Source organism: Ascidiella aspersa, chromosome 9, assembly GCF_963924565.1.
Source record: "Ascidiella aspersa chromosome 9, kaAscAspe10.2, whole genome shotgun sequence".
NCBI lineage: Eukaryota > Metazoa > Chordata > Ascidiacea > Phlebobranchia > Ascidiidae > Ascidiella > Ascidiella aspersa.
The window spans coordinates 125,239-137,390 of record NC_139455.1 but is presented as its reverse complement, the minus strand read 5'-3'; the positions used below and the strand labels follow the sequence as shown (position 1 = coordinate 137,390).

The 12,152-nt window shown below is 36.5% G+C and overlaps 1 long non-coding RNA gene across 1 annotated transcript; it reads left to right on the top strand.

Moving 5' to 3' along the window:
- Nucleotides 1-2,972: 2,972 nt before the first annotated feature.
- LOC146131730 (uncharacterized) lies at nucleotides 2,973-5,857 on the top strand. The gene is made up of 3 exons (XR_014501681.1): nucleotides 2,973-3,175; nucleotides 4,257-4,306; nucleotides 4,555-5,857. It is a non-coding gene; the product is annotated as an uncharacterized LOC146131730 (long non-coding RNA).
- The last annotated feature ends 6,295 nt before the right edge of the window (nucleotides 5,858-12,152 follow it).

Below are 12,152 nucleotides of genomic sequence, written 5' to 3'. Positions count from 1 at the left end.
TGCCCATCCCTAGTCCCCAGCCCACAAATCGTCTCGGAAATTATGGCAAGAATAGTTGAATGTTTCCACAGCTCATTGGTTAGGCTTTTGTTAGTGAGTTGTCGAGCTTTCATACGAGTTAATATTCAGTATCAACCTTTTTTCTTGGCGGCTTAAATAGGGTAAGGCGGTGCAAAACGGAAGGGATAAAACCCCTGAAGGGATAAATGCTATATTGCGAGTTTCACAAAATATTTGTTGGTGAGTAGGGTATCAAGTGAAAGGTCTTACTGAAAGTTACTCCTATGCTAAAAACAACAACTGAAAGAAGCATACCTGAATAAATTAACCTTTGTTGTCGATTTTTACACGGGGCAAAACCGACCCCACTTATAAAATATAATTTATTTGCTTTGTTGTGTGAAAATGCCGGATCAAGGATTTGTGTTCAAGTGACGAGTAGAAATTTACGTTACTTCACACCGTGACGTCATAATTTAAGTAATGCTATACATGGCGCCTTCATAGCTTGAAAATATTTTACTAAAGTAAGCCAAATCATACAAAAAAACAAACAAAATAGCACTTTACTAAGTATTGGTAGCATTGTCACTCTTTATAAGTTACATGGTTATAAATAGGCCGTACCGCACGTAAACTGCCTTATATTTATCTTACCAACTCATAAGTATTAAAACAAATAGCAATCGAGCTTTTTTACAAGAGATCTTGGTAAAATTTCTGATTGTTTGGCCTTCCTACAAAACTGATCTAAACATATAAAATAATGATTTATTATTTAATTTTATTCAATTTCCAAAATGTCTTACTGAAAGGCTAATCAAAAATACAAACATTGCAGTTTTAGGCTGGTAATAACGGATTAACTTGTGAGGGGTCCATTTTGCCCCAACACTATCAGTCGCATGAAAACCTGGTTTCTTTAAAATCGTTTGACTTCAAACGCCAACTGTTTCGGAGTATTAAACACACCCTTACCTACAAATTATTTGTAAAAAAAGTAACTCCGTCTTTACTTGAACTTTACTAATAAACGCATCATTTTACTGCGCTATACTTATATCAATATCCCCCAAACACATTTTCTCCCCTCCCTGGTTTGCGCAAAATAGAGTCTGCCTGATTTTTGGCCACAAACGTTTTCTCGACGATAGTCATTGTTCAGTAAACAAATATTGACGCTGACAATTTGAAACGAGAAAGGTGAGGGGTCCGTTTTGCCCCGCTTTCCCCTACTTTCGTTCACCTCATAAAGTTATAGAGGGCTTCAAGCGTCAACTCTATATCCTTGACGTTTTTTCCATTTTTGATTTTACAAATTTTTGATGGGGATTTATAAGATTTTTCATCAGAAACCTGCTAAACACCGCCCTAAACTTGTTTAATCCAGAAATTTTTTTTTTAAATTAAACCAGTTTAAGGCGGTTTTTAAACAGATTTAGATCAAAAATCCAACAAATTCCCCATAAAAATATATTTTTTGAAAATCGAAGAAACGTCAAGGCTATAGGAAGCTTCGTTGGAACCTTTTGACCAAAGTTCATAGAAAAATTTCTAGAGACTTTGACTTTTCCTGATTTTACAAAATTCAAGATGGACGGTAAATTAAAAAAGTATAATCATGTTACTTTTATTGCACGTATAAGTTTTAATATACTATAGTTTTAGTGAAACTTCCTTAAAGTATAGTAATTTATAAAAACGATTTGGTTTCAAACTTTCAATATAAGGTTGACGCTGCTCTATAATCCTACCACAGCGTTGAAACAATTACTTAAGCAACGAACATTATTTGGGTTAGGGTTGTGATTTGGTTGAGGGTGGGTCAAGTATTTCTACCCAAACCCAAATAATGTTCGTTACGGAAGGATTCCAGACCAGCGCCCATTTTCGTCCGGGTTTTTAGATTGCTGGGTTAGGGTTAGCGTTTGGGTTTTCGGGAGTATGTTATAACTATTCGTACATATTTATGCCTTCAGTGCAAAAAAGACAAATTTGTTTTGTTTATGTTAAAGTAAATGTGGTAGGATTGTAGAGCAGCGCGTGGTAGATGGTAGTATTAGATTTAATTTTGTGAGTATTGCAAAATTTCAATTAATTCAAATTATTACTTTGTGAGTCGGGTGAATAGCTTTTATGAGATGCCTATTGGCTATATGATGGGATCGCTCTTTTACACTTGCAGTCGTTAGTGATTATATATCGATTTGAACAACTTTCGATATGTTTAATTTCCATAATTTTAGGCATTGTTGCATCTTATATAACAACATTCCTAGCTTGGTGCAATTCACACCGAGTTTTGTTGAAAGCAATTTTTGTGGACAACTGAATTAGCAACTCACACACAAGTTCTGGAAAAAGGTTTATCAGGTATAAAACCTTGATTGCACTACTGTCACCATGGAAAGGATGGTTGCCACTTGCACCCGAGTTTTTTTTCACTTAAACTTACATCCCCCAAAAATGAATATGCTTTTAATATTCCCACATGTTAGCAGCGAGGTGCACTTTTGACCTTGGTTGCCCCTGGCCTGGATGAGTTTCGGGTGGATTTTATCGGTCGTGCACCCGAGAGATCTTGTCGAGATCTGCCATACTTTCCAGACGGCAGGTGCACACCGATATGTTTCAAAAACACTTTTGTGCTAAATTTTAGGAAAAGGTTAAATTGTGGTAGGATTTCCAACTTTGAATGTGCAAAAAACACAATTGCACATCTTAAAACACACCAGAGATGCAGAACCACTGATTTAAACTGTTAACCTTTGCATTTTGATGTATTGTTGCTTTAGGACTTGGATGTGTAAAAGGTCACCGAGCACCTGGTGCAAACAAACCAGTTAGAGTTACTACCTTGTCGCAGTTACCTCATATTGTTAGTTACTTGCAAGTGTTTGGCGATGATCTTTAACTTACACTGATGCTGTTTCTGGTTTAATAACATTGATTTTTAATTTGAATTAAGATAAGCCTTTGTGTTGTAATAAATTCCTGCACACTGATAAGTATTGGATCCATTAGTTTTCATGGTTTCATTCCGGGGACGATTTCTCCAAGCTCTCCTAGACGATTTCTCCAAACGATAGACGATTTCTCCAAATGATGTTCATCAAAGAGGATCTCAGCATGTTGTTCCTGTTGCCATAACTTCATGACATCTGGATGACTGGTGGCAAGTAACAACTAAATATTCTAGGTTACCAGAATGATGATAACCAGTCTTGTAAACAAGTCCCAGTCAAATAATTTGCAACACTATCTCCAAGCTTAGTCATTCTAAGCCACTGGTTCTTAACCTTTTTTCAGCCGCACCGTCCTTTGGTAATTGTTGTATTTCTTGCGCCCCCCTACGAAAAGTAATTTGCTGTATTCAATTACATAGTAAAGCATGTTATTGGTCGAAAAATGTTTAGTTTATTTGGTTGAATTGGCTAAACTGTAATTCAGGAGGGTTGTCGCATTGGGCCAACAATAAATTGCTCGTGCTCGACACATTGATTTTATTAAGCTGATTTTGACAAACATATTGTGAGCATTGACTTTACAGTTGGACGGCTGCATAGAAAACCATGTTTCAATGTCGCCCGAAGCGCAAAAATTAAACATTGCGTTAATCGTGTTGCAAAGGATGTGATGTGACAACATTATAGATTTGCGCAAAAAAGTCCCCCTGTTGCTAGTCTGCTATAAAATATGGAACAAAATTAGTTCAAAAGGGGGATAACTTTTATCGTTTATCTCTGTAAGTTAGCAAAACTGTAATTAAATAGGGCTGTTATACCTTCGGTGATATGCATGTATTTCTAATAGACATAAAGCATGCAATGGTACTCACAGTCACAGAGACTTTATGCTACAAAGCTGTCAACAAAGCAATCAAAAGAACCACTGTTGTAAACTATGGTTGAAATATGGGCAAGATGCCGTTCCCCATATTTACACATCCAGTGTTTTTTGAGGAAATCTTTTCAGCCTAACGGCCCTACATTACCTGAAATCAACAAAGGAAGTTTAGGCAACTTTCGTGCACTGCGCACTAGTTCTGGCATATTTGTAATATTAAAATTTATATCGAGAGTGTAACTGACCTATTTAAATTACACCATAAACTAGATTAACATTAATAAATTGGTTTACACTATTATCAGCATGCAGAAGATACTCTTATGTTACCTATTATATAAATATTTTTTTCAAATACCTGCCCTTAATTAATGAAACTGATTCATCAATAACTAATTTTGTCTCCACAGGTCACAAAGCAATGGTAGCTCATTTTTCCTGACAGTACGGACTTAGAAGGGTGAGGAATAGTGTAAAGCGTTGGTTATGTTGGAAAGGTTCATTTGCTTTCTGCAAATAACAGCATTCCATTAACAGTAATTTTATGATACCTAGTTGTGTGTGGTCACATACGCTGGCAATCTTGGACCACCCTTGCTATGGATTGATTGCTCTGACTTCTATTGACATATTATAACAAATAAAAAATTATACTTAAACTATTGCTTGGTTAAATAAAAAAGTTTTATTTTTTTCTGTCTATTTTAGATTGAACAGACATAAGTTGAAGGCCATCATCTGTTAAAAGGACAGAAAGAATGGTGTTCTGCTTCCAAATCAGCTCTTAGCACAGTTCACCATCATTTATGAGGGAGGCCACATGTTGAACTGCCCAGACCACTAACTAACCTCTAGTGTTTGTTGTTATTTATGAATTGCTTGTTTTTCGTTTCGTTGTTGCAGAAAGCAACCTTGTCATGTGTGTGTTGTTCAACTTGATTCTCCTTTTGTCAATTTTCAACCAAACTCAGGGTGGCTACAATCTTGACCTTAATTGAGAAATTGATGTTTAATAGTTTTTGTACCACTTAAATAAATTAAAATTTGTAAACGCTGGCTTATTTTTCAAATGTGAACATTTTTAGTCCATCATTATTTCCTCGCATTTTTTCAATTCTAAAAAAATATTGTATGTTATATGTATTTTAGTCAATCTGAGAGGTTCAAACTCAAAACATCTTGTTTTTTTTTTAATTTTGAATATTTTTTTCAAAATTGTTTAACTGACATGTTTACGAGATATAAATAAGAAAATTTATGTTTGTGTAGCCACCCTAAGTATTATTTATTAGGAATGTCCAGTATATCGTGATTTAAGGGTAAAGATACCCGGTAGTTTATGCAAAAAGCTTGGAAATTTTATGCGATACAAAACGACGTCATTGCTATAGTCAAGTGGAAAAATTATTGAGTAGAAAGGTAATGTTTTTAGCTTATTTTGCGCAAAATAACTCTTGTTTTATTATTTTTTTTTTAGAAATTTTTGAATAAAGATAAAAAACTGCGTTGACCACCAAACATAATAAAAAAAACAACATTGGGAGTCTCGGGCATCTTTATCCAATAATACTGGACATTCCTACAATTATTAGCTGCGTTTAGTTAAATGGGCTCAGTGTACGTTAGGAGTTTAGTACAGGGGGAATATAGATTTTGTAGGAATGTTAGCGTTTAGATTAGACAAAAAACGTCTTAAAGTCTGCAAGATGAATTAAAAACATCTTTGCTTCAGCGTGTAATATGAGAAGTCCTCCATATGTTATTCCACTTTTAAAGTTTGCCGCCTTATCGGTTTCAAAGTATGCTACTGCGCATGTCTGACTCGGCAGCCCTGATTTAAAATTTTGCCGGTGGCTTCATTGTGACAGCTTAGCAAATTTGAGTCTATCTTAAGTCCTTAGCCTGCGTATTTATTGTGTTCTTTGCCATGTGACGTTGACATTCTGTTTCGCCTTTAATGCTTGTTTTTGGTGTGTACTTGTTTAGCGCCAATAAAACAATAAGATCTGGACTCTACTTTGTGATCAAATACTTATACTTTATAAATCATCACAGTACTTATACTTAGAAAATAGAAATTTTAAGCAAAAGGTATGTTCGGGAACCCTACGGGTTCCCTGCCGGTTGGGGCCCTGCGGGCCCCGGAGGGGCCCTTCGGGCCCTAATACACTTGGAGGGGCCTGGATGGCGTGGGGGCCCTTCGGGCCCCTTGCTGTCCTTCGGTATGGGGCTGTGGGGATGGTTTGGGAGGCTTTTGGGGCCCGGAGGGCCCCAGTGAGTTGTTGATGGGGAGCGCGGGACCCGCGTGGTTCTCGATGGTTGGGGGGGCTTTGGGGCCCCAGTGGGTTGCTGCGGCCTACGACACCCGGGATTTGATCCGGAACCCTACCGACTCGGAGTCGGACTCTTAACCGGCGCGCCGCGGGCCCGTTTCACTTTAGGGCCGTAAAATGAAATATGAATTGAAGTCAGGGTAGTTCCTATATACTATAATACTGTACTAACCAAGGTTTGTTGTAATTAGTTTTTGACGGGCTGGATTCCATCGGTCGACTTAGGGTTGCGGTTAGGGATTAGGATTGCGGTTAGGTAGGTGCAGGTTCGATTCTAGGCGTGGCAGGCAGGATAACCTTCTTCTCTCTTCCCTCAGATCACTGGAAGCTATGGAATAAAACAAATGGAATTATTGCAAATACTCTTCTTGTCTCACAGATAGAGTTGGAACTATGAACAAAAAACAAAACTATGGAAACGAATGGGATGAGCAAATTGAAAGGCCATAAAAGCAAAAAAAACTTTTACGAAGTTTTTTTATTCGACAACTCACTAAAAAAAGTATATTTATTTTCCACACTTGCTCTAAAAACAAGCCGAAATCGTTCTCCTATTTCACCGGCCTAGTAAATTTACCAAAAAACAATCGTTTAGGCGTATATATTCGTCGTATTTAGACGCGAATGTTCGGCTTCTGCTACAAATGATAAAACGCCGGCAGTTACCAAGTCACATTTAAAGAAATATTTATCGAGTAGACCGAAAACAATGAAAGTCGATATTGTTGGGCTTAGTATCTATTTTCGAACAAAACTTATTATTAGCACCGAATTTATTTAGTGAAAATTAACCTACTGGAAATATAGAAGTAGAGGACTAGGCACGGGATTTTAAACTACGCATTTAGAAAGAATCGTAAATTCACTTTCCAAAATTAAACCTTTTACCTAAAAAAATACCAGCAAACCTGTAATGGATGGTAACACAAATAAGTTTACTGCGAAATTTCAAATAAAACAGTGATCTTCTGCGAAATAGGTAGAACAATATGTTGCAGAATCCGAGAAGTAACTATTAGACATTTTAAACAAGTACCGGTAGCTTGAAATAGATTAAGTTAACAACACCTATACCAAAAAAAGCTGCTCACAAGTATTTGATAAATAATTACCAAAGCAAATATTTATTACAGCGAATCATAAACGACATAAATTTAAAGACGAAAAATGTACAACGTAGTAAATGTAGCGAAAACACATGGTTACGTCAAACGCGTACGCGACATCGCAATTTAAAGGTTTCGCGTGGTGCAGTGTGTTACGTCATAGTGCAATTGTGACGCGTGAAAGGTTAGTATGAAAGATCAATCCACACCAAACGCATGCAAGTGAAGTTACGACCCATGACACAAACGATCCTAATTGCGAATATTATTATACATACAAAGATTGCGGTTAACAGTTGCGTTTATAAACGAACATGAAAAGTTCCGATTTTTTCAAGTCTCCAACAATGTCGTTTTCCAAGTAGTTCTGTAAAAGTTACATGGGAATACGTTATATCATAGGGTATTTCGAAACTAGCCATGTGTCCTATAAGTTCATTACTAGGACGTAAACAAGTAAAATAGATGAATATTGGTTCAGGCCAGAGATTTCAAGCGAGAAGAATTTTAATTCCCGTCTTGTGTCGGGAATCGGCTCCAATGTGATCATGGCACACTGTAACGACAAAAAGCATTTAAACTTTTGAAACACGCCCTTTTACATTAACTATGCAAACTTAACCAATTGCAACTGTCCGACACTGTGTAGTAGTTTTTACCGACTTTTTAAACGGCCAAGCTTAAATAATATGGACTTCAGCAATGAAAGGTCAATTTCTTTGGAATAAAACAATAATCGAAATATATAGACTTAAAAATTTATTTAGGCAGGACTGCCACAATGAAACATCACCAATGCACTTTCCACTCTTGATCATGTGAACATCGAAACTGCATCTTCTGGCTTCAGGCGTCCCTATTTTTCAACCAGAACTCCACAAGCTTGTCGAGAGAGTGAACTGAAAGTTCTGTGACAAAACATAGATCAGTAAGCTGGATAATGGGTTTATAAAAAAAAGGGTTAGCGATTCATAATGCTTAGCGATTCAGATTTCTTAAAACAAAACATTAAAGAAACGGATTAGAAGTTTTGCGCGGCCATGGCGCTCAGCTACAGCGATGAGTAGATTGCCCGAAACCAACCTTGCTTCAATAAAACCAAAATCTCTAAAAGATCGAAAGGCATTTAAATTGCGATTAAGCTTCAGAATATAGGTCTACTATTAGATGCTCGATCTTTAAAAAATCGGCAAAACTAAATGACAACAATATCTTGGCAAGAAAGGCTTCGTGGTGTTTTAACTAGGTTCGGGAAATCTCGTTTTTAGTGTTATTGTAAAACCTGATGTTGTACCAACGTTGACTTTATTCCAACTATCTTATTGCTGGAGTCCATTTATAATCCCTAAAACCTGAAACACGAAAAGATCGTTGGTAAAAGCTTTCGTCTATGCTGTGAAGCAATAAAAAAATAATAATTGTCAAACCGATTAATCAACAAACTTAAACAGAATTAATACCGGCACAACATTTCGTGGAGACCAAATGTTTGATGAGACGGAGAGTTGTATAATCAAGAAAGTGGAAGTATTTCAAACTGAAATACAAATAAATCCGTATATAGGCCAATGCAAATATCTGGAAAACAAAAATATTAGTTAAAGCTAATTTTGGAATATACATTGGTACAGCTATCATCCAAAGCACTTCAAAATGTCAAACCCAGTCCTCTCTCTAATAGGTATTATTTCGACGATAATAGTTGGTCTTATTTCAGTGTTATTATAAACCTGGTGTTATACCAACGTTGATGTTATTCCAACCGTCTTATTGAAGTCCACATATATTTACGTTGTTGAAAACTTCGTCTATACAGTGAGTTTTCTAGAAAAAAATCATAAATTTAAACGGAAATAGTCTATAACATTTGTAATAGAAATGTTGTATGCCTATGAAGTAACTTCCTCAAACTGAAAGACAAAAGTATCCGTTCAGTAATTTTGTCAATGCTGTATGCACAAGATTCTGGAAAACAAAATATTGGTCAACGGTTAAAGCTAATCGATAATACAACCTAATATTCGATAAAGATACATATTTAAGTGTTTGCAGGGAAAAATGTAGAAAACTAAAACCTAAACCAGCACCCAGACATCGTGTCTTAAACAACTTCAAAATATTTTTATCGTATATTTACAAGATTCGGTCTAACCTTTCTAACATATTTACGTTTTTGAATCTACAGCAGTAAAACGAGGTCGAATTTTTAACGCATACTGTTGTTTGTCCTGTATTGCTTGTAAGTTTACAAGGTCAAAAAAGTTAAAAAAAAATGACGTCTGTTATCATTCGTTAGCCTGTGTCGCACCTGAAGCATATCTACAGCAATGGTCCTCAAAACTGTTTCAGCTAGCAAAAAAAAGACACTGGTGGTGCACACAATCATTGAAGAATGCTATCGTGGGCAATTAGCGGAATTACAAACCGTAATTCAGAAAGGAAAAATTAAAATTAGGCAGACGTAATAAAAATATCAAAGCCCATTCAGAAGATTCTTATTACGTCTTATAACAACCGCCAACCTATGCGCCAAAATTAGGTGAATTTAAAAATGTCCCCAGTCGACTTTTACGGTCACAGCACACAAACAAAACCGAAGGGCGGTTCTGCTTAAGAAAAGAGATAAGAGGAAAAATAGTTTCAGCAAACAAGTAAAACAAAAGTCGACTGGGGACTTGGGGGGATTTTCATTAAAAAACCCAATTGTTATTGTTTCGTTAATGGATGTTAATCTTTTTGTTCAAAGCATATTTAGAGCAACTAAATGTAATCGTCCACAAGCAGCTAAACACGATCCTTTATATTACGGTAATATATTATGCCTGGCAGCAATAGCTTATTTCATGAATTCAAAGGATCCTTTATGTCACCAATACGCCCAAGACTAATTTTTCGACGGTGTTTATTGAAGGCTGCCGACTACGAACCTTCAGGTTTTAATTTCGTCGTGTTTATGTTCCCAATAAATTTATATCTTCTATAAACATATTGCACACAAAACAACGGTAATATACGGATTCAATAAAGCTAAACTCTGTTTAAAAACGTTTGGTTAAGTGTTATCGGGTGGTAATAATTCTGGAAAGAATCCTAAATTTGTTTTCTGAAAGACAGTCGACAAATGGAAGAATGATGGCTCACCAAATGACAGTCCACGGCTCAGATTCAGCAATCAGTTAAATTCCTCCAGCCCTCGGCAGATTTCCTAAAGATAATGTATACAGTTAAATGTTGTCGCTCAATAATATTTTTAATATCTGATATAGGCCTATATTTCGCTCCTTTTAAGCATCTACACTATATGAATTGGAATAAACCCTTGAATGTTGTTAATACCCATTGCGTCAAATTTTATGGGTTTTAAAGAGTTTTATCTAAACGACATTTTTCATAAAGCACACTGGATATATTATTAGGCATATATTTAATATGCAAGTCATCAACGCTAATAGAAGTTAAGGCACCAGAACTACGTTGCACCGCCAAGATCAAGCAAGGTTCCCTGTCCGAACCTTGCTTTGACCCAAGCGGTTTCCCTGCGTCAAAAGAGGTTAATACTAAAGCCTATCTCCCACAGTCAAGACTGACGCGCGTAACAGCCACTAGTTGCTACAGCACCTCGTAATAGTTGTACGCCCCAGTGACGTATTAAACGAGATCACCCGAACAGAACGCACAACGTTGCTCCAAACCGACAACTTGCTCGCCACGTCCAACTTGAAGCTCTCCAATTTCCTTGTGAAGGCGTTTCCAGAAAGCCAGCGGCGCTTTCCTCGATCAGCTGATCGCAATCAACCTGGAATTTCGCGCCGCGCCTAAATTAATGCTGGTAACCGCACTTTAGTAAGCATATTTGTTCCACCCCAGTTGTAATAAAAAAGCTTGTTAAGAACCAACCTCAATAAATCTAAACAGCCTACATACCCACATAAATTTTATGGCGACCCAGGTTCAATCCAAACTATATGTTGAGAAATACTTATGACAAGATTGATATTGACATTAGGGTGTTGTTCTAACATCTAAAACTCTGTACTCCCTACCTTAGCCAATTTATATTAGGTAGACATAATGTTTGTTTAGGAAGTAAATACAACATATTTTTTTAATTTGTTAATCTGACTTTTCAGCAATGCTTAGGGCAGGGGTGGGCAATTATTTTTATCCGCGGGCCGCATGAGAAACCTAAAATGTTGTGGCGGACCGGGTCAAATATAGGATCTAAAATACATACAATATGACGTCATACTCTGACGGTGTAAAACACATAATCAACCAATTTGTTATTACGTTTAGAGTTGTGCGAAAATGTGCAATTTAAGTCGGATTTAAAGAAGGTCACGAAACGTGCGACCTATGTTTGTTTGAAAATGCAAATTTTAATTTAGATTTAGATGGTACGTGAAGCAATGAGCACCGACTAAAAATTTATATTGCTTGATTTAGGGGCGCGTTGACCCAAAACTTAAGCATAAAATACGTGAAAATTTCGTACGAAAAACTTACCTATATGTTTTTTTTCTTTTTTAAAACTTTAAGTTACCGATGTGTTACAAAGTTTAACAAACTTAGCCTAACTAATATTTATGTATATTTTAAATATTAGGCTAAGTTTGTTAAACTTTCGTTGGAGAGAGTGCCACTGAGCAGAGGACGCTATTTGTTTGTAAAGATGCAAAAAAAACGCGTGAAACATACGAGAAAGACGTAAGAGATTCGCGCGAAGCGCGAAAAGAATTTTCCGTTTTAGCATTTTGAACAGGCTAAAAATCGAATTTGGCGGGGTCTTGACAAGATCTGTCAACTTGCCCTGGTTTTCGCTTAGCCTTTGTATTTTATTGAAAATAAGCCGCGGGCCGGATTAAAC